The sequence below is a fragment of the Heloderma suspectum genome, chromosome 2 (genome assembly GCF_057233095.1).
Source record: "Heloderma suspectum isolate Gila_16-S chromosome 2, 16-S_ref, whole genome shotgun sequence".
Classification (NCBI taxonomy): domain Eukaryota; kingdom Metazoa; phylum Chordata; class Lepidosauria; order Squamata; family Helodermatidae; genus Heloderma; species Heloderma suspectum.
In genome coordinates this window covers 133,935,066-133,957,334 of record NC_139459.1, presented here as the reverse complement: position 1 = coordinate 133,957,334, position 22,269 = coordinate 133,935,066, and positions in this window count along the sequence as shown.

Below are 22,269 nucleotides of genomic sequence, written 5' to 3'. Positions count from 1 at the left end.
AGGGAAAGAAGAGGGGGCGGCCAGTAGTGGGAGCATGGACAGGGTTGGGAACAAGCCTCTCTCATTCACTAAGCAGCCTCTCTGTGGTTGATGATGTTCACTTCAACTGGCAGAACTCTGCCCAGCCCCAAAGTGAGGTGATTTAAAGTGCTCTTGTCTGATTTGTGAAAGCAGGTTTTTAGGTGGTGTATACTCCACCTTTCTTGCGTTGTGTGCCACTGACGGACCAAAGCTGATTTCATGAAAATCTGGATGAAATCAGAAAGCACTTCTCATTCCATTTCCATGTAGTTTCCATGTAGATTGGGCCATCCTCATCACATTATGATGAGATGTAATGTATTTTATTTATATTATTATTATTATTATTATTATTATTATTATTTCTAAATTTGCATCTATAGGTGTAAATTTACATATGCAAATTTTAGGGTTAGGGTCATCTTTTTGGGTGTCCTCTTTTGTCCTCTGTTGGGTAATGCATGTCCCCATTTTTGGTGATTCACAAATGGCCACCCTAGCAAACAGGACATGGGCTTTAATATCACGTCCATGCATGACATACTATTGGGATATTACTTGTCTGCTCTGACCCTTTTGCAGGATAGATCATTCTTCAGATATAGATATGTAAATATGGGAATGTGAAGTTAATTTAGGTCCAAATAATTGGCCACAAGGCCATGCAATTCATTTGGAGGAAGAAAATATTGAAGCAATTACATAGCTTAAACAGTGATTTTATTTAAACATTTCTGATTATTAAGTTTATGGGATAATCCCCTCATGTACATCAATCATACTGAACTCCTTGATTGATGGACAGGATACAACTGTGATAAATAAACAACTCTTTCAGGCTCTGTCCATTTTGTTGTGTGCAGTTATATACAGACTAGGGCCTATCTGTTTTCTCCAAAGTATTTACACCCATCAAAAACAGTTCTATGAGATGTTGGACATGGACTGTATGTTGCTTTGGATTTGTTCTGAGTCAAGAAGTTGACCAATAAAACATTTCCGAACAAATGAATAGTACCATTTAGTGAGAAGGTAATGTTAAACTGATGACACGAATTTAACAAGATTCAAAGTTCAAATGAATTTAGTGAAGCATCTTGCAACACAAGATTTAATATTGTTTTTTGTTCTAAACAAAGACACATCTAGCCTTTCAAATTTGAATGGTATTTCATTGTAATACAGGTGATTTAAAATAAAATAAAAAGCACCTCTTGTGGTCAAAACATGTCTTGTGGTCTCTGGTCTTCTCTCTGTGGCATCTAGTGGCTCAAAGATGGCTTCTGTGGAAGATTTAATCACAATTGTGATTTCATTCTAGCTTTAGTTACCGTGCCTCAATAAATGTTTAAAGATATCTATTCTGTACAATTTGGGCTTCCACGATTGATGCCTCCTCTGCTTAAGTTTAAAAATAATATTTGGCATTTGTGAGACTATCTTTATCTTATATTAGCTTATATTAGCTTTAGCTTTATCTTATATGAAAGAAACCTTGGGGAGAACTGCAAAATGAGCTTACTGTATGTAAACATGGGGCATAATGGTACCACCCTAGAAGCAAAGTGGAGACTTGGATATTAAATCTTAGAGCTACAACAGTTTCTCTCTCCCTCTCTCCCTCCCTCTCTCTCTCTCTTGCTGTTTTTCCCATTACTAACAACAATAATAAAAACACAGTAACATTTTTTAAATCTATAACAATAAAATTGTATTGTATTTATAGTGTATGCTATGATACTGTGCTTTATTGAATTGGAAATCTATTATGGGTTGGATCCAGCGTGTTCCTCCCGCAAATGAAATGGACAGCAATCCAGTGGAGGCTCCTACTGGTGGAAGGGAAGGAGGCCATGTTTGTCTATCCCCACCACACACACACACACACACAAGATACACCAACATGGAATTTGTAAGGCATGCTAGACTAGTTCTACATCTTGGGCCATGGGGATATATACCAGTTTGAAAGCTTATAGGTAGATCTGAATAAAAATAAACAGATAATATATAATGTAACATTGTCAGTGTATAACGCTGGTGCAGTGTGAAATCTTCTTTGTGTATAATCCCTGCCCCCGCCCCTGAAGTACAGAGCAAGAGCAGTTGGCTGTTTATCATCACATATAGTCTAAATCGAGACCAGATGTCTTGATAAAAAGCACCCTGGAGTCCAATGATAAGTTACTGGGTTCAAGAGTATTTATCCTCACAGTAGGAGAGAATAATTTCTGACTTTTCAAGAAGTGTGGGATGATCATAGAACTAGTCTACAAATACAGCAGAATAAAATTATAGAATTGACTGCACAATTTCAGACTGCAAGGATGGGAATCTCATTTTTGAATGCTCTCCTACATTAAGTTTTTTTTTTCCCCCTCCAGCAAACAGAAAACTAGCACAACAGGCTAAGGGCTGTCCTAGTTCCTTTCCCCCTTATGTGCTAGTTTTCTCTTTGGGAGGTGCTTTTAAGGGGGGGGGTTGCATTTGAAAGTGCTGCCCCTCACCTATAGTGGTACAGTCCATTCTATCATATCGGCATTCTACCATCTCATTCCCATCTCATTCTTTTGCAGATGTACACTGAGCCATAGTTCTTTTTTCTGGATCAATTTGCTTGTTATTTGCCTTCTGCAAAAAGAATAATAATAAATGATCTCATTAATATTCTGCTGCAATGGCCATAACTTGCTGGCAGTAATTCAGTGTAACCCTGGACAACAAGGCACATCCACCCACTATCTAGCTGCAGGTTAACATAGACCTTGAGTAGGATGTCAGCGGTACCATATTGATGATTCCTCACTCCAGACTTTGGAACTATGATTTTGCCCAGCCAATGAGTTTCAAATGGGCCTTTGGATGTTCAGGTGCATAAGAAGCAGAGTCCGTGAAATCAGTGGGGAACATTCATTGACACAGTCCTGTATCCTAGAGGGTCATGTTCAATAAGTCCATCAGACATTCCACTGCTAATATACTAGGCACTGATCCCCAGGCAGTCTGGTTCTAAACTCTTCAGGGGACCCAGCTTCAGATGTGTTAATGTGTAATGCCATGTGTGAAGACAGACCAGGGCATCCTCCTGCTTGTCCCCAAAACTGATGGGGCTGTTCAGACTGCACACTCAACAAATCTCAATGGGTTTTGAGTGTTCAGCTTGAAAACTTGAACAGCGCAATCCCGCTCCCCCCATTTACCAAGCCTCCCCACTTTCTCGGTTCTCCCCCTTCCCAGTCTCCCCCGCCCCCAAGAAAAAGTCCTTACCTTGGGGAAAAGTGGAACTGCTGGGGAAGGGAAGGAAGGAAGGTACAAGCTCCGTTTCAAGTTTGCCCAGCTTGAAATGGGCTTGACTTACTAGGCTACAACTGAAAGGGCCTTTTCAGTAGAGACACCCCACTTATGGACTACCCTCCCAGCCTGGTGTCTACGTTAATGTATTTTTGGTGCTCAGTAAAGATCGCATTTTTAAAAAAAATCCCCAGGCTTTTTTTAATATTGCAGATTTTCACCCTGTTTTAGCATCGCCAATTTTCATTCTCTGCTCTCTGTGTCTCAGGTGGGGAGATAATATTTCACTTTACTTGTTTAGCTCATAGTCAAATATTTCTTTAATTAGCAGGTGCACTGATGACAACAAGGTGATTGCTTGAAGAAGCATTGATGGCTGGTGATTACTAACTATGGACACACTTCCCTTGTTTGTAGGTGGTGAGGGGGAGAAATAGTGGGCTGCAAATATATGCTGTTTGCTTTAGGGGGCATTGAGGCTTCTCTGCCCCCCCATCAACTTGTATATTTGCTGAATACTACGTGAACAGAATGCCAGACTAGATGGACCCTTGGTCTGATCCAGCATGGCTCTTCTTATGTTTTTATGTTCTTAAATAAGCAATTCATTCATTCATATGAAGCTTATTTTTTTACCCCATGCTTCATCCAAAAGGGCCCCATCTACATGGCACCGCTTTCACCGTCCACCCAGTTGCAACTGCACAGCAATGCAGCTTTGAGTGAGCATGGCCTGCGATACACTCGCGATGTACTGCGTGCTTCCCTAACAGACTCATTGTGCCCGGGGGTTTTGGCCATTATACTGAAATGCGCAGCTGTGCAGTCCCGTGAGTGCGGGGGGGTGACACTTCAGTGGCTGTTTTGTATTTGAGGGGCTCTGCTGTGTCTTTCCATCCCTTTTTAGGTAAAAAGTGGGTGTTTTGAGCTCCTTCATTTCCGCACCATCAGTTTGTAAGCTCCCCAGCCTGAGACTCTCGCGATGGTTTGCACTCACAAGTGTGAGTGCTACATGCCTAGCCATTACTTTGAAATGGTGGCCAGAGTGATGTTGGTCCTTCCCCAAGACCACTCCCCCCAGCCCTTGGGTACTGAGTCTACAACCATTGCGAAGATACGAAGCTGCAAAACTGTGCAAAAGTGTGACTAAATAGATGAAAACACCCCTCTGTGCCTCTGTAACTGAGCAGCTGCGAAGGGATGGGGGGAGTAAAGGGGCATCACAAAGTGACGCAGGCACTACGCATGCCTACAACACACCCACTGCAAAATGCGAAGTCGGTTCAGGGAAGGAACAGACAGCCTGCAACCGTGGGGGAACCCACAGCAACCCCCCCAAAATCTCAGTAAAACAACTCCTTGTAACTCTGCATTTTCTGGGCAAAAACCATGGATGGCTGCAAAGTCGTAACTGCATCATCTATCATGAGGGACCTCAACTCGCACCCGCCCCGGAGTAAAAGCCAGGTATAGATGGACCCTAATGTGGCTTACAAAGACTGATAATAAGACAGTCTCTGCCTGCAAGTTTACAGTCTAAAAGACATCAGACAAAGGAAAATGGTGTTGTGAGGGAGGAGGACAAAAGCAAACTCAGGCACTTAGTTACAAAGTTCTTTTAAAGGTTCTTTCTGGCAAGAAGGGGCAAAGCAAGCTCGCTGCAGCTGCTCTTTCTCTGGTTGATGGATGGGGCCAGGTTGGTCTCACCCTTGCCATGATGTTCTTCCAGGGAGCAGCCTACCAGTGGCTCTCAATCCTTTGGCCGCTGTCAGAGGCCAGTGTATGCTGCTCTTCAGCTCCACATTCGCAGGGCAACTGTCATAATTCTCAAGGAGCCTCTCTTCATAATGAAACTGACCCATAAGAGGCTGGCCTGGAACTTTCTACAGTCTGAGAAATAGAGGAGTGCAAAACAATATTCTGGACAAGTGTGTGCCTTGGAGGCCATACATGTGCACAGTGTGCCAGGTGAGCTCTTTTTAGAGCTAATTTTGGTTTTCTGAAGGTTGTCAGCGTTGGCAATGCCCTGCTTCAGACAATGCCCTGCTCCTCTCACACACCGCTGTAGAACGAGATTGGTAGGAGTTCAATCACTCTGCCTTTGGTACAGCTCAGGATCATGCCAGTGACTACATTGCTGCAGGGTGGAGCTGCCTAGGACATGTAGACTGCAGACGTCACCTTGATCCTGCTTCTCAACGAGGATGTCTTTCCTAGTGGGCTTATTTTGAACCTTCCTGTTTTATTATCATAAAAGTTTCTGAATATTTTATGTATTTATTTTAAGCATTTGTATGCTGTCGTACTAAAATCAAGTTCGCAGGGTGGCTTACAGCAATATTGATGTTGGGTTCCCCACCACTACCACCATAAAGAAGGTGACATCCAAGGCATAAATGTCATACATTCAAGTATTTTACACTTGTGGGATGCTATAGCATCTCTAAAGCACCATGTACAAAAACATCCCAACTTTACAAAAGTATGAAAAGAGCTTCTTTGATAACTGTCAAGTATTTGCCAGGAACCACAATCTCCAAGCTAAATTTAGAAGACCAGAGATTACTTTAAATTAAAAATTCAAACCTGGGTGCTTAAGATAAGGCTCCTTAAATCTCTATCTAGAGACCTCCAGTTAATATTTCATTTGAGTGATTAAAGATTAACAGGCTGATCCCAAGATTTGCTGCACCAGCAAATAAGTGCTTTGGATGGGCCAAGCCATCTACTCTTCTTTTTTTGTCAAATCGTTCTTTTTCTGTTTCTTTTTCTGGTATTGGCTCAGACCCCTTTTTGTTCATAGTTGTGGTGCCTCAAGGGTCCGTTCTTGGACCTCTTCTTTTTTGTCTCTATACCCTTCCCTTGGGTTCCCTTATTTCTGATTGTGATTTTCAGCATCATATGTATGCCAATGATACCCAGGTTTATCAGTCTTTCGACCAGCTTGGGGAGAGAGAGTGGGCATCGTTGGGAGATTGCTTACTAGCGATTTATTCATGGATGTCTGCCCACCGCCTCAAGTTGAACATGGACAAAACTGAAATTTTGATCTTCCGCCCTGATTGTCCTCCTCCTTTTCCTTTCTTACCACCCCTCCCGCCCTTTGCCTTCAAGGCATTCAGCTTGTCCTAGTCCCCGTTGCCAGGGACCTGCGGGTCCTGGTGGATGATTGTCTCTTGTTGTGCTCCTTTATTGACAGCACAGCGAGGACTTGTAATTTCTATTTAATGAATATCCACCAGATCTCCAGGTTCCTGTCTCAGGTGACTGCAGACATTCTGGTTTGGACCTTAGTTGTTTCACGTCTAGACTATTGTAACAGTCTTCTAGCAGGCCTCCCTCTTTCTTGTCTCTGTCCTTTACTCCTGGTTCAGAACAATACTGTCAGGCCTATTCTGGCCTGGGTCTTCCCCGTTTTGTTCATATCACCTGTTATCGTAGGGCCTTGCACTGGCTTCCATTGAAGGCCTGGGCCCTTTACAAGATTTTGGTCCTGGCCTTTAAGGCCCTAAAGTTGCATTACCCAGCCTATCTATCCTCTCTTCTGTCCTGGTATGTCCCAGAGTGGGCCATTAGATCCATGGGCCAGGCTCTTCTGACCCGTTCTACTTCACAGATTGCGGTGTCACATTATCATGCATTCCAGGACCTTGTTCCACAGCTGTGGAACTCCCTTCCCCTACCATTATGGTTAATTGAGAGTTTGGAGGTGTTTAAGAAAGGTTTGAAAACTTATCTTTTTAAGTACGAGGGGGAGTGGTTGGTTGTTTTTGAGGTAAAGTATGCTGATTTTATGTTTATCTGGGTTATTAAAACCATTGTTATAATATTGTAATTTCGAGTTAAGTTTTACTAGAATTATTGTAATTATGTATTTTAAACTGTCAAGTTAATTCTTTTATGTACAGCACTTGGTGACAAAGCTCTATATAAATAATAATGTTGTTGTTGTATTGTTGAGCTGGCATTGCAGGGATGCTACTCTGGCATCTGTGGGTAGATGCTAGTGCAATTTTTTAGAATTGGAAAACTAGAGTCCTCAATGTATGCTTCTCTGTTCCATTACGTAATGAGGTCTTGTTTCCTTCTTCCAATTGTGTGTGCAGACAGTTTTGCACCCTACAGGAAGCACTGATGTTGATATGCTGTATGAGAGAGCGGAGGATAGGAAGGCCTGGCGTGCTATGGTCCATGGGGTCACGAAGAGTCGGACATGACTGAACAGCTGAACAACAACAACATGATTGCCTTAACCAGAAGAGAGAAAGTTGTTGTACAAAGTTGCATAGTGCTAAGCAGGGATGGAAACTGATGAATCTAGTGGAGCCTGGTGCAGCTATGTATTGTTTAAAATGTAAGAGAAAGCCCTGATACAGGTGAAAACAATAAAGACTCTTGTGGCACATTTCAGGACTAACACATTTATTATGGCATATACTTTGCTGGATTGGAATCCACTGCATCAGATGCACCAAGTGTTAAGTTGAGCTACAGATATAAATTGCAAACACGGAGGTCAGAGGGAAATGAAATGCAGAAAATAGAGATGGTGATAATTACCTTATTTACAGTGGCCCTTCACAAAACAGTTGTTGGATGATAATACAGCTGTCCTTGCATTGCTGAGCTGATTAACCCATGTAGTGTGATAAAAACAAAACAAAAAACACCTTTGTTCTTGATCAAACCACAGGAGATAGAGCTGAAACACTCACTGAATTGTAGTTCAGCTGTTTCATGATGTGAGCTGTCTTTGAAGTGACTTTGTTCTATAATGGCCACATTAAGGCCAGTCACAGAGTGTCCTGGGAGGCTGATATGATCCCCCACCCTGTGTTGTGTGTGTGTGTTTTAATAATAATCCTTTCTTATGTCCGATTTGTGTCCATTTATTATTTTGGGTAGAGACTGGTCTGTTAGTTCTATGTCGAGCGCGCTTGGACATTGCAGGCAAATGATGGCATATATCACATTGGAAATGAGCTAGTTTATGAATCCCTGATGCTGTGGATGATATTTGTAGGCCCTGTAATAGCATTTCCGGAGTAGACATGATCAAAGTGGAGGAGGATAGGCAATGGCTGAGAATGAAGTGAAATATTTATCCAAACAAACACAGTGCTATATGGACAAGGCCAGCACCAAACAACCTAAAACAGTTCTGCTAGATGAGGCCAAAACCTCATCTAATCCAGCATCCCGTTTCCAACAGTGGCTAGCCAAATTTGTCTGGGATTGCACAAGCAGGGCATGAGGGCAACAGCTTTCCATCACTGTCCACTCCCCAGCAATTGATGTCTGGAGCTATGCTGCCTTGGAACTTGGAGGCTCCATTTTGCTAGCATGGCTAAGAGTCATTGATAGACCCAGTATCCTCCACCTCATATCTAATCCTCTTTTTACAGCCATCTAAGCCAGGAGACATTCACCACATCACATGGAAGTACCGGGTCCCCTTTAACATTGAGAATAGTTGTTTGCAGAAATGTTTTGCTATCTAATCAGGGCAGGGCAGGGCAGTTGGTAAGCTAGGCATAGCATTTATTGGAATACATCACATGAAAATCAGCTGCTGGAGACATATCATTATGTTTTGTGGAATTACTCAGCATACTCTGAAATAATGGCTAGCTTTTGGTATACAGCTGCTACAGGAAGAAGGGATTAGTCATCTTGCTAAGAATGCCCCATGTTGGCTTTTTTGATTTGGGGTTGCTCTCTGGGTTCTTTACACTCAGTTTTTGTATTATGGTTTAGCTGTATGGTAGATATACTTGGGAAAACGCTATTAAAATTAACATAAGGGTTTTTTATATGTTTCAGAATTCAGGAAGGAATGTCATCCCCATCCTTTCTTTTATGCAGTTACCAGTTGAATAATGTGGATCTCAGTTTGATTCATATATATATAATATGGTGGTTATAGTATGGCACATTATTTCAGGTATATTTAAGCTTGTATATTTAGCTTTTCAGGTTCCATGTTGGAATTCAAGTATGATGTTGATTTTGTTTTAGTAAGGGCTGCAGTGATTGTTTATCTGTGTATTTTCTCCCACTGAAGAGGACCAGGTAGGTCGAAATGCATTTGGGATATCATATAGTTAATTTGTAGCCTATGTATGTAATGCAGTGTTGGGTATTGTGACTGCTAATTTATTGGTTTTAATATTAGTGAGATATTGGTATTTATATTCAATTTTTCACATCTTGGGGACATATATTTTCCTTTAACCTTTTTGTTTTTGTAGCTTATAGATGCACAGAACTTCATTGTTAAAAGATGCTCCACTGGTTGCTTGAGAATTCCTGCGCCTGGATTCTCTTAAGACGTGCTTCCTCCTGTACGTACCTCCCCATGCACTTGCACCCTGCTGTAAGTTCCCCTGTTTGGGGAGGTTAGATCGATATGCATTAGGTAGGAACAGAGCCTTTTTGTGATGGCACCTTCCCCTTGAAATTGTCTCCTCAAAAAGCCTGGCAAGCAGGTTCATAGCAAGTGTGCAGTTTCTCATTCTGCTAGGCATCTGGAAGCTGTAGGGTTGGACTGATCTTTAATTTGCTACTATTCTTCTTTTGTTACTGGTTTCGAGTAATTTGATTTTGCAGTTTGTTTTTAAATGTGATGTTACTGATTTTTTAAAAATCTGTTTTGTATGTTAGCTGTTTTGGTTGCAGTTGGGACCTCCAAAAGCTGTGGGATAAAAATCCATAAATAGAATCAAGGAATGGAATTTATGATTACAGACATTGCAGCAGTGGTGGCAACAGTCTGTGAATGGGACTAATATGAAGGTACTACAGTCATCAAACGTTGAACACGCATCTATGAGCCTAGCTTTAAGTGACCTGGGGGCAATCTATACTTAGCATGTAATTGCAACGAAGACGGTAGAATATCGCTGTATTAAAACGTGATAATTCACACTCAGTCCGTTTCCTGTTTCAGTACTTCCTTGAAACTGTAACCTTGATTCATACTGTTCAATAGGAGAGTCTTCAATATGGTAGAAGTGGGAGGATCGCGGAAGGGGAGCAGTCTCTTTTTACTGGTTCTCCCAATTCCCCACCCTCTCTCCCTCCGTCCTTGTTCTAAGGACCTTAACATTAACTGTTTTGGCACCTGGCTCCATTGATTTTTTTTTTCCTGCCAGCTTAGCTCTCCGAAATTTCAATGCTTCCGAGAGACTGCTCCTTCCATGTGCTGTATTTTTTTTTTTTTTTGCATGATATGAAGATCAGAATCTGTACATGGCTGTATTTTTAGCTGTCAGTCTTCCCTATTTTCTGTGTGTGTGTGTGTTCCTGTGTGTGTGTGTATGTGCGTGTGCCTGTATACGCAGGACCCAGTGAAGCCTCTCTGGAATAAAACTGGACAATATTGCTTCTGCTTTGGGTTACCCTGACCGAGGTGGCCAAGAAGGTGCAGTTCCTGGAATTCCATAAAAGAGCTCCAGTTCCTTTCATGGGCATTCCAGAAAGGTTGCTTGCTGGGAGGTTGCCTGCACAGAGGAAAAACACCCATTGATAGCATTCTTGACTTCAATCTAACACACACTTACCTGAGAGTAACTTTCATTGAAATCAATAGGACTTACTTTTGAGTAGACATGCACAGGCTTCAGCTGTAAATTCCACAAGGTTTCTCCGAGATCCCACCGAACACAGCAATGCTTAGTTCTGAGTAAACACAGTGGCTGTACGCACATTGAGTAAACACATTGGGAAGAAAGTAAAACAAGGATCTATGAAATCAAAAAGGGATCCTCATTATTTCATATGATTTTTAAAGGGGAGACCCCCCAAACCACCATGTGTGCAGCCACAGCCCCAAGCAGGGATTTGAGACAGGGATCCCCAGTGATCCTCATGATTTTGACAAGACACATGCCCCCAAACACCATCATATCACAGAGCGCATCTGTCTCCATGGACTGAGCCAGGAAAATCACAGATGTGCCACTCATAGGCGCAGCCACGGTGCAAAAGCAGGGATCCAATGCAAGGATCCTCTTGATTTCATATGATTTTTCACACCATTTGAGGTGAAGCAGCGGATCTGGGATTCTTAGTGTGCCTACTTGGACAAAGATGAGTTCTGTGCTTTGATGGGGTGGGGGGGCAGGGGGGTCTCCTTTTTCAGGTGGGAAAGACAGTCTCTGTCACCTCTAAATCAGAAAGAATGCTTGAAGGGAATTTGCTTTCAATGGGATTTCCCTCCCTCCTTGAAAAGATGCAGGGACAGGCAAATGCACCTCCTGGAGTTTACAAACAGCGGTCCAGAAAACACGGACTGGATTAAAGATGCCTAACAAGCCACAAAACAGATGGAACAGATTTAAATTCCACTCCTTTTTTTAGCTGTGTAGTAACGTTTGGATGACAATGGAGCAAGGAAATATGGAACGAGATCCAAGGACGTTTTTCAAGCTACCTTTTTTTTCTGTCAGCTTGACTATCTGAACCTTTGAAGCTTCGGAGGGACTGCTCCTTCCGTGTGCTGTATTTTTTTGGATGATATGAAGATCAGAATTTGTACATGGCTGTATTTTGTCATCTTCCCTTTTTCGTGTGTGTGTGTGTGTGTGTGTGTTTCTCTGTGTGTATGCGTGTGTCTGTGCAAGCGGGACCCAGTGCTGTCTGCTTGGAATGAAGACAGTTTGTCCCTAGACACTCTCTGATTCTTTGACGATCAGAAGAGAATAAAGTACTATATAAAAAAAATTAGCTCGCAGAGGAGAGAGAACTATGGGTGAACACACAGGGAAGTGAGCTACCAATGCTAGAAGCTGCCCGAAGAGCAGATGGAGGCATTGAGAGCTGTGATTGGCCAGTAGGGGAATACGAAATCAACCCTATAAGGACAGGTTTAGGAGCACAACATGACTATATACAGTACCCGAAGCAGAACATTGGACCACATGAATGGAAATCTACTTGTATATTACAGTATTTCAGGGAAATGAATACGATAACAGCTCAAGGAATATTTGCGGCTCAGAAACGATACAGCGTGAACGTCATGTGCACCGAGGGGGTCAGAAACTCTTCAGAAGCGTGACAAACCATGAAGGTAGATTGGGCCCTGGTTCTCTGGGCCCAGATGGTATCCCTCCTAGAGTTCTCAAAGAACTCAAATATGAAATTGCTGATCTTCTAACCAAAATATGCAACATCTCCCTAAGATCAGCCTCTATACCAGAGGACTGGAAGATGGCCAGTATAACACCAATTTTCAAAAAGGGATCCAGGAGGGATCTAGGAAATTACATGCCAGTTAGCTTAATGTCATGAGCCTCATGTGGCGCAAAGTGGTAGGCGGCAGTATTGCAACTGAAACTCTCCCCATGACCTGAGTTCGATCCCAGCGGAAGCTGGGTCCCAGGTAGCTGGCTCAGGTCGACTCAGCCTTCCATCCTTCCGAGGTTGGTAAAATGAGTACCCAGCTTGCTGGGGGAAAGGTAGTCACGACTGGGGAAGGCAATGGCAAACCACCCCGCTATAGTCTGCCATGAAAACGCCAGCACAAGCGGCATCCCTCTAGGGGTCAGTAATGACCTGGTGCTTGCACAGGAGGAACCTTTCCTTTCCTTTTTAGCTTAACGTCGGTTCTGGGTAAATTGGTTGAAGGCATTATTAAAGATAAAATTAGTAAGCATATAGAAAGACAAGCCCTGCTGAAAAAGAATCAGCATGGCTTCCACAAAGGTAAGTCCTGTCTCACTAAACTTTTAGAGTTCTTTGAGAGTGTCAGTAAACATGTAGACAGGGGTGATCCGGTAGACATTTTTTGCTTGAACTTTCAAAAGGCTTTTGACAAAGTCCGTCACCAAAGACTCCTGAGCAAACTTAGCAGTCATGGAATAACAGGAAAGGTCCTCTTATGGATCAATAACTGGTTAAAGAACAGAAAAAAGAGAGTAGGAATAAATTGTAAATTCTCCCAATGGAGGGAAGTAAATAGTGGGGTCCCACATGGATCTGAACTAGGACCAATGCTTTTCAATTGGGAGTGATCAGTGAAGTAGCCAAGTTTGCCAATGATACCAAATTATTTAGGGTGGTTAAAAAGGGGGATTGTGAAAAGCTCCAAAAGGATCTCTCCGAACTGGGAGAATGGGCATCTAAATGGCAAATGCGGTTCGATGTAAGCAAGTGTAAAGTGATGCATGTTGGGGCAAAAAATCCCAACTCTAAGTATAACCTGGTGGGATTTGAGCTAGTGGTGACTGACCAAGAAAGAGATCTTGGGCCCCATCTACACGAGCCTTTTACTCCGGGGCGGCTGCGAGTCAATGTCCTTCAGGACAGGCGACGTAGTTGCCACTCTGCAGCCATCTGTGGTTTTCTCCCGGAAAATGCGGATTTCCAAGGAGGCATTTTGCTGCGATGTTTTTGGTTTGCTGCGGGTTTCCCATGGTTGCGAGCTGTCTGTCCCTTCCCCAAACCGACTTCACATTTTGCGGTGGGCATGTTGTAGGCGTGTGTAGTGTTCAATTCACTTTGTGACACCCCTTTACTCCCCCTGTCCCTTCGCAGCAGTGCAGTTACAGAGGCACAGAGAGGCGTATTCATGTATTTAATCACACTTTCGCACATTTTTGCAGCTTCGTATCTTTGCAATGGTTGCTTTTTGACTCAGTGCCCAAGGGCTGGGGAGTCTTGGGGGAGGACCAGCTTCACTCCAGCCATCATTTCGGAGTGATGGGTAGGCACGTACTGCTCATGCATTGTGAGTGTGAACCATTGCGAGAGACTCAGGCTGGGAAACTGACAAACAGTTGGCATGGAAATGAAGGAGCACAGAACACCCACATTTTACCTAACAAGGGATGGACAGACACATCAGAACCCCTAAAATACAAAACAGCCACTGAAGTGTCACACCCCCATGCTCATGGGCCTGCATAGCTGCACATTAAAATATAGTGGCCAAAAAAAAGGGCGCAGCAGGGTCCATTGGGGAAGCCCTCAGTAAATTTCGAGTGTATCGCAGCAGAAGCTAATTCAAAGCTGAAATCCTGCGCAGTTGCAACAGAGTGAAGGGTTAAAGTGGTGCCATGTAGATGGAGCCCTGGGATTGTGATGGACAGCTCGATGAAAATGTCAATCTAGTGTGCAGCTGCTGTAAAAAAAGGCAAATTCCATCTTAGACATAATTAGAAAAGGAATTGGGAATAAAACTGCCAATATCATACTGCCCTTATACAAATCTATGGTACGGCCACACTTGGAATACTGTGTACTGTTCTGGTCACCACACCTAAAGAAAGATATTGTAGAGCTGGAAAAAGTGCAGAAAAGGGCAACTAAAATGATCAAGGGGCTGGAGCCTATGAGGGAAGGTTACAACAGCTGGGATTGTTTAGCTTGGAAAAAAAGGAGGGTAAGGGGAGACATGATAGAGGTCTACAAAATTATGCATGGGGTAGAGAATGTGGATAAGGAGAAATTTTCTCCCTCTCTCAAAATATTGCAACCCAAGGTCATCCCATGAAGCTGACTGGTTGGAGATTCAGGCCAGATAAAAGGAAGTACTTCTTCACACAGTGCATAGTTAAACTATGGAATTTGCTATCACAGGATGTAGTGATGACCACCAATTTGGATGGCTTTGAAGGGGGTTGGACAGATTCATGGAGGAGAAGGTTATCACTGGCTACTAGTCTTGCTGGCTATGTGCTACCTCCAGTACCAGAGGCAGTGAGCCTATGCGCACCAGTTGCTGGGGAACATGGGTGGGAGGGTGCAGTTGCACTCGTGTCCTGTTTGTGGGTTCCTGGGCAACAGCTGGTTGGCCACTGTGTGAACAGAATTCTGGACTAGATGGACCCTTGGTCTGATCCAGTATGATTCTTCTTATGTTCTTAGGCTCCTTGTTAGCCATACGCTGCAACAGAATGTGCACGGAGGACAAATGGAGTACACAGAGATTTGCTTGCCAGACAGCCTTGCAACAGATTCATCAGGTCTTACATGTTTTTATGATGCATGCATCAGCCCCTAAGTGTTGCGTAATTGAGTGATGTACATGCAGGTGTAAACTGGCCCTGAAATGAAGGAAATAATTTGGATTAATGGTTGAGGTGGTAGGAGGAGAGTTATCAAGACAGGAATAGAACATCCCTGAAGGCCTGCCTGCAATTTCTGCTTTGCTCTGTTCAAAGAAATGGGAAGCACATGTCATATCACAGGCCCTCTGCACTGAAGACCTTGTGACCTCCAGTTTATGCACCTTCACCCTTCATTAGCTAAGAGGAAAGGGAAGAGGGTGGCATGCCCCATTAAGGCGAAGGCTCCCCATGCACGTAGCACTGGGGAGATTTTAAAACGCTGGGCTTTCTTTACAGAACAATCCTTGCAAGGAGTCTCTTGGGGAGGGAGAAATAACTTTTTCTCTTTTGTGAAAGGTGAATAGTAATCAGGAGGGACGTTTCCTCCGTAAATGCTCAGAGCCAGCTAAGGATAGCGAAAAGCCGGTCTACACAAGCAGCAGGTAATTTGGTGAAACTGTGCTTGGACTGCAGCATTCTGGATTTCAGAGGGGAAAAAGATGTGTCTGGGAGATGACAAGGTTAGAACTATCTTCCATGTGACATACTAGGTGGTGGTGGTGTTTCAAATGTGCAGGGAGTTTTTGTATATAAGAAAGCCTGTAGTCTGAAGTGCTACCATCCAGGAATAGTTGGACCACATGATCAATCATTTGTGAAAACGAGCTCTTAGTCATCATTATTAGAATAACATGTACAACCTTTTCTGCTATATCCTGAAAATACTAGGGTGAGGGAAGTTTGAACTCTTCACCCTTTCTTCTTTAGGCTTTCATCGAAGACACTGAAATTAAGTCTTTCCTACACAATAGGTTTATTATATGTTAAAAGTAGATTTGTTTTTCCTTTTGTTGTGCCCCATCTGCAAGTGTTTATTCTAAGGAGATCTTTTAATGCAGGGCTTCTACATTTTCCAAGTATATGGGGCATTATATCTCAATTCCTTGGAGTGCTACAGTTTTTAGTGCAGGGTTGCTACATTTTCCAAGTGCTGTATCCCAGGCGCTTAGGATGATGCACTATTTCCTCTAGATAAGGACTTAATAGCTATTGTAATAATTTCCATGTAGAAATGTGGGCAGTGGCTTCATGAGTGTTGGGGATACCTGCTGATACAGTTTATCATGAGCCTGTGATAAGCAACATAACACAAACGCCCTTCCCACGCTACATCACATTTAGCTGCTCAGACAGAAGGCATAATTTAAACATATTTTCTTTAATTGTTTGGCAATTATAGGCTCCCCTGCTACAATTCCTCTGTACATTAACATATGGTTTGATTACATTTTTATTAAAGTGGCTTAGGGAGCAATCCTATGGCCGCTAATCAGCGGCTAGATGGCCATAGGATATGTGGTTTTCCTGGAACTGACCTTCCCCCCCTTCCACGCTGCCTTGCAGGCAGCACAGAACAGCCCTGCACTCCGCACTCAGAAGAGGAGCGCAGAGCAGCCAAAACGGGGCATTCTGGGGCAGGGAAGGCGGAAATGCCGGTATGACACATCCTATGTGTTGTCCAGCAGCCTCCTCCCCTGCTATGCCGGTATGACACAACATATGTGTTGTCCAGCAGCCTCCTCCCCTGCTCTGCTTTCCCACAGCTAGACAGCCGAAATCGGCTGTCTAGCCACAAATGCAGGGCAGGAGAAGCGCGGAGGGAATGATCCCCTCCTTGCTTTTCCTGCCCTGCATTGGATAGGTGGTCGCCTCTGAGTTCGGAGGCGGCTGCCTATCCTCATAGCATTGTGCCCTTAGATGTGCCCGTTGTGATGTGCTCCTCCTCCTTACGATACTTGCTGGCCCAAGGTTGTTTGTTGCTTTAGGCAGAAAAATCAAAATAGTGCCCTCCCCCCTCCAACAAAAGAAAATATAATAAATTAAATAAATAAACGAGAATTAGTTGTTAATCAATGGCACCCAAATCTGCCACTTGAGACAGCCACCTCACCGTTCCTGATGGTAGGGGCAGCCCAAATGAGAAGAGACACTTAGGTTTCTTTGACACATAGCCACAGTTACGTGAGAGCCATTTTCTTATGATGTGATCGTATGTGGCTGCCCCATGCATGTGACTGTCACATACACATGGGCAGGGCTGATCCAGTGGGTCCCTGCCTTCTGTCACTGAGCCACCAGGAAGAAGGGCAATGATCCTTCATCGTTGTGTGGGATTGTGTGGTTGTGGCATCCGCACTTACAACAACTGTGTAGGATCTTACCATGAACATAGGAAGCTACCTTACCGTAAGTCAGGCCATTGCTAAATCCATCTTAGTCATCTCTGTACCAACAGGCAGCAGCTCAGGTTCCAGCCCCATCTGGAGATGCCGGGGATTGAACTCGGGATGCTCTGCCTGAAACACAAGTGCTCCATCGCTGAACTACAGCCCATCCCCGAAGGAGTGGCTCCCGTGTGACTTTGTGTGAAGAGAGCCTACAGCAGCCTTCCCCAACCTGGTGCCGTCCAGATGTGCTGGACTACAACTTCCAGCATCTCCCAACCAACACATTGTCCAACATATCTGGAGGGCATCAGGGTGGGGAAGGGTGGGCTAGAGGCATTTCTTTAAGGGCAAAAATGAGCAGGGCTGTTCCTCCTTCTCCTCTTGCATCTATTATGTGCAGGAGGCTGCCTGTCTGTAAAAAGGCAGGTAATGAAGACAGAAGGGCAAGCCACAACAGGCAGTCCCCAGGACCATCACACCATGGGCAGCCTGAGAACATCTCAGTCTGACTGACAAGCCAGACCAGAATCAGCTTTATGAGGCAGAACCGAATTGGCCCCTCATGTCAGCTGACCTCTGTAATGCCCTCTCTCACCATCTGCAGTGGTGGCACTAAAGCGCGGCAGAGATCAAGCTGGCAGCTCCCTCTTCTGGTTTGTTTCCCACTGCCAGCACGTGGGACCCCTCACACCTTGCACTGTTATTGGTGAAACATCACTCGTAACTGGATCCCTGGCTCTAGCACATACTAGTCAGAGTATCTAACTGTATCTTCTGCCCTTGAAGCCAATCTCTCTAATCGTATATACTTGGGGGGGCTGGATGTAACTGCTCGGGGTTCAAAGAAATGCAGTTTGCATATCAGGGCCGGCATCAAGGGTAGGCATGGTCGGGCACCTGCCAAGAGCCCACACCCCAGTGGGGCCCCACTGACACCAGCTCCCTGGAGTTGTTCATTCTCTTCACCATTGCAACCTGCTTGCTCACCCGCCTCTTACGCTGGCCCAGACAACGGTGGTGGTGAGAAGGAGAAACAGTAGAAGCCACTGCCTTTCTGGTTCACTGGCTCTCTGCCTGTCAAGCAGGCAAGTAGCAGCAATGATGAGAAAGAGGATGAGGAGCAACAGCAGCTGGTGACAATGGCAGTGAGAAGGCAGGCTCACTGAGAGAGGGGCCCACTGAGGGTGTCTTGCCCAAGGGCCCTCCAAAACCTGGAGCCGGCACTGCTGCATATACTAGAAGACATTCTGCTTCATGTCTTCCAGTCCTGGCTGTCAGCAGTATTCTATTTAACTTCCCTGCAATCAAGACTTAACCAAAAAATCATTCCTGGTAGGTCTTTGATTCCTAGAATCATACCCGTTTTTGAGTCTGTGTTTTAGATTTCCTGTCCCCCTTTGAACCCAGGCAATATTGGAAAAAACAAACTCAAACAAAAGCTCCCCCACCATCACTACCCCCATTCTTTGCTTCCACAACTCCTTAATCAATTTTCATTCAAGATGGAAACACCAGGTTCAGTGCAGGCAGCAGCTAAATCCTACCCCCGGGACCATCACACTTCTCATGCAATAGCATTGCTGAGGCTTACCAAAGGAGGAATAAATTTAGTCAAAGTGGACAGGCCGCTCGCTTTCTTCAAGAAACATCTGCAAATGATCAGCAACAAAATTTTGTCTGATTGCTGGACAGCTAAGAAATGCAAGTTGAAACATCTGTGTGTCAGCTATGCACCACTGCAGATCCATCTGCAAAATGCATCATGTGCCAGTTGATTGACTTGAACTGGGTTGGGTAGGATATCAAGGGGAAGAAGCAAAATTCCATAGCACAGGGAGGATTTATTCCTCTCCATACAATTGGCTTTCCTTTTAGTCCCTCTTTTCATCTTTCTGCTTTTCGTTCTTTTCTCTCCCCTTTCCCCACAATCTGACATGCCATGCCATGCTTATGCTTTTGAATAAGGATAAGAAAATAAGGAGACAATTTTTCAAAAGACAGACATAAAAAATAAATATATGTGGGTATAATCCATCCCAAAACTTGGGGTTACCATTTAGGGAGGTTGGCCATCACCCCTTCCACTGTATTTCAGAAGAGATGTGATTATTCTTCAGCAATAATTTCTGGCCTATTTGCTGGCTCTACTACTACTACTACTACTACTACTACTATTATTATTATTATTATTATTCAATTTGTACCACGCCTTTCTACCAAAAACATGGTGCTTAAGGTGACTTACAGGCACAACTAAAATTGATTAAATCAATAAAACAATACATTAAATAAAATAAAGGCATAACAATTACAGAATTTTAAAAAATCTTGAGTTACTAATGTTATAAACTAGGGCTGGGCTGAAAGGACAGTGGACTGGGGGGGGTGCTTTTTGTGAACATTTACATGTAGTGCAAACCAGCCCAGTCATTTGGTGATTTGGGAAGACTGGGAGAAAGAGGGTGAAGGTGTTCGGAATCACAATGCAATGTAACTAGTCAGATTTGGTGATAGAGTGATGTCACTGAGAGTAAACAAAGTCAATTTAGAATGGGGATGCATTGTTTCCCGCTTCACATTACCCTCATTCTTTATTGGCTTCATTTGTATTCATTTGTATTCAGTGATGTGACATAGCCAAATCTGGTTCTCTAAGTAGTACTATGATATCATCACACTCATTACATGATCCCAGATGGGTGGTATCACTGCAAGATGGAGAAGCAGCACTTCAAAAATGGCACTGAAGCAAGAACATGGAAGGGAAACAAATTGTGCATAGCCACAAACTGAAATGAAAAGACTACAAAGACTACATTCAAGGGGGCTTGGGGGAAAAAATATGTCAGCATCACAAGAGTACTACTTTTGCCCTGAGTAACAAAACAAGTGAACATTTGGTGCAGCCCTGTTACAGACCTTTAAATGAGCTACAAGGGTATATATCCCCTTGCTTTTTGCTTTTTTTTAAGTCAGGGTGATTGATATGTGATTTGGGGGGTTATGTATGTATTTGAGTTGTACCCCAGCTTTCTACCAAGAAAAATGGCACTCAAGGCAGCTTACGATCACAAAGAAAATTTTAAACAATAATAAAAACAAATGCAATAAAATACAACTAAAACACAGCAACAGAATAAACTATTAAGCCTAAGAAATGCTCTTAAAATGTACTGCCTCTGTGCAATTTAAATCTGAATATGTGAAAGTCCTTAACATGCTCCATAATACTAAAACTCAAGAGGTCACCCAATGAATTTGGTTGGCAGGGCAGTTCTTAACTTAACTGGTGCAGCCACCAACACCAGGCCTTCCCTGTGGACCTGGCCTGGCAGACCGCCAGTCCCTGCAGGACCAGGCCCCCAGGTACTGAGCCAGCTGTGCTGCTTCCACCTGCCCCTTCCTGGAGGGGCTACATAAGCTGGCTGGCTGAGATGGCTTGGGAGAGCCAGGGCCTGCAGGAGAAGCTGCCACCACCAGGGAAGAGGAGCGCCTGCCGCTGCCACCACCGTGGACTCCTGCCTGGCAGTATTTTTAAAGGGGATTTTTTTATTTTTTAAAAAAAATTTCTGGGGGATTCTGTTTTGTTTTTAGGGGTGGGTAGCCTGCCTGATAGGCGGGAGCGAGGGGGCATGTATCCACCTGATGGAGGCAGTGGGGGGAGTGTTGGGGGTCAGAACGTACCGAGGCTGGGTGGCAGGCACTGGTGGAGCGCTAGGGGCAGGCCATGCCAGCTAAGGGGAACAAGGGAGAGATGTGTAATATCTGTCCACTGTTCCGGGCCTGTCTAGAGCCAAAGGATGGCTGGGGGAGGCGTGACTCCATCTTCGGGCCTTTGTTTGCTGCTCTGCAGTGCCAGGTCTGTTACCCAGAAAACATGATCCTGGATGAGGATGCAGACCTGGCATGTATTACGGAGACCTGACTGGCTGAGGCTGCTGCTCCAACTCTGGCAGCCATGTGTCCAGCTGGATTTTCGTATGCACAGCAGCCAAGGGCTGGTGATCAGGGAGGGGGAGTGGCTGTTATCTACCGAGAGTCCTTGGTCTTCACCAGAGCCCCTCTCCAGCAGACCAAGGTTGCTCAGTGCATGTACTGGCGGTTGGGCCCGAAGGGCAGTCTGGGGATTCTGCTCGTGTATAGTCCACCCCGCTGCACAACTGACTCCCTGGCTAAGGTGCTTGAGGTGGTCTCTGATGTGCGTGTACAGTCCCCTGACTTATTGGTGTTGGGGGACTTTAACGTACATTCAGAGGCCATCCTCTCAGGAGCACCTCGGGACTTCATGGAGACCATGGCTTCCTGGGAGCTGCACCATATTCTAACTGGGCCTGCCCATGTAGCCGGTCATGCACTAGACCTTGTGTTTGTTTCTGGAGAAGCGGGGAGTGATCTGGAAGTCAGGGGTATATCCACCACCCCCTTGTCATGGTCAGATCACTGTCTGGTGACGTTAGACTCCTCCGTTCCACAACCCCTCTGCAGGGGTGGAGGACCCATTAAAATGGTCCGCCCCAGGCGCCTTATGGATCGAATGGATTCCTGAATGCACTGGGGGATTCTCTCTCGGTCAAGACCCTGGTGGATGGCTGAAATGCCTCAATCACTGGAGCATTAGATCAGGTGGCTGTGAAACGCCCTCTCCCCCTGAACAGGGCTATGACTGCACCATGGTT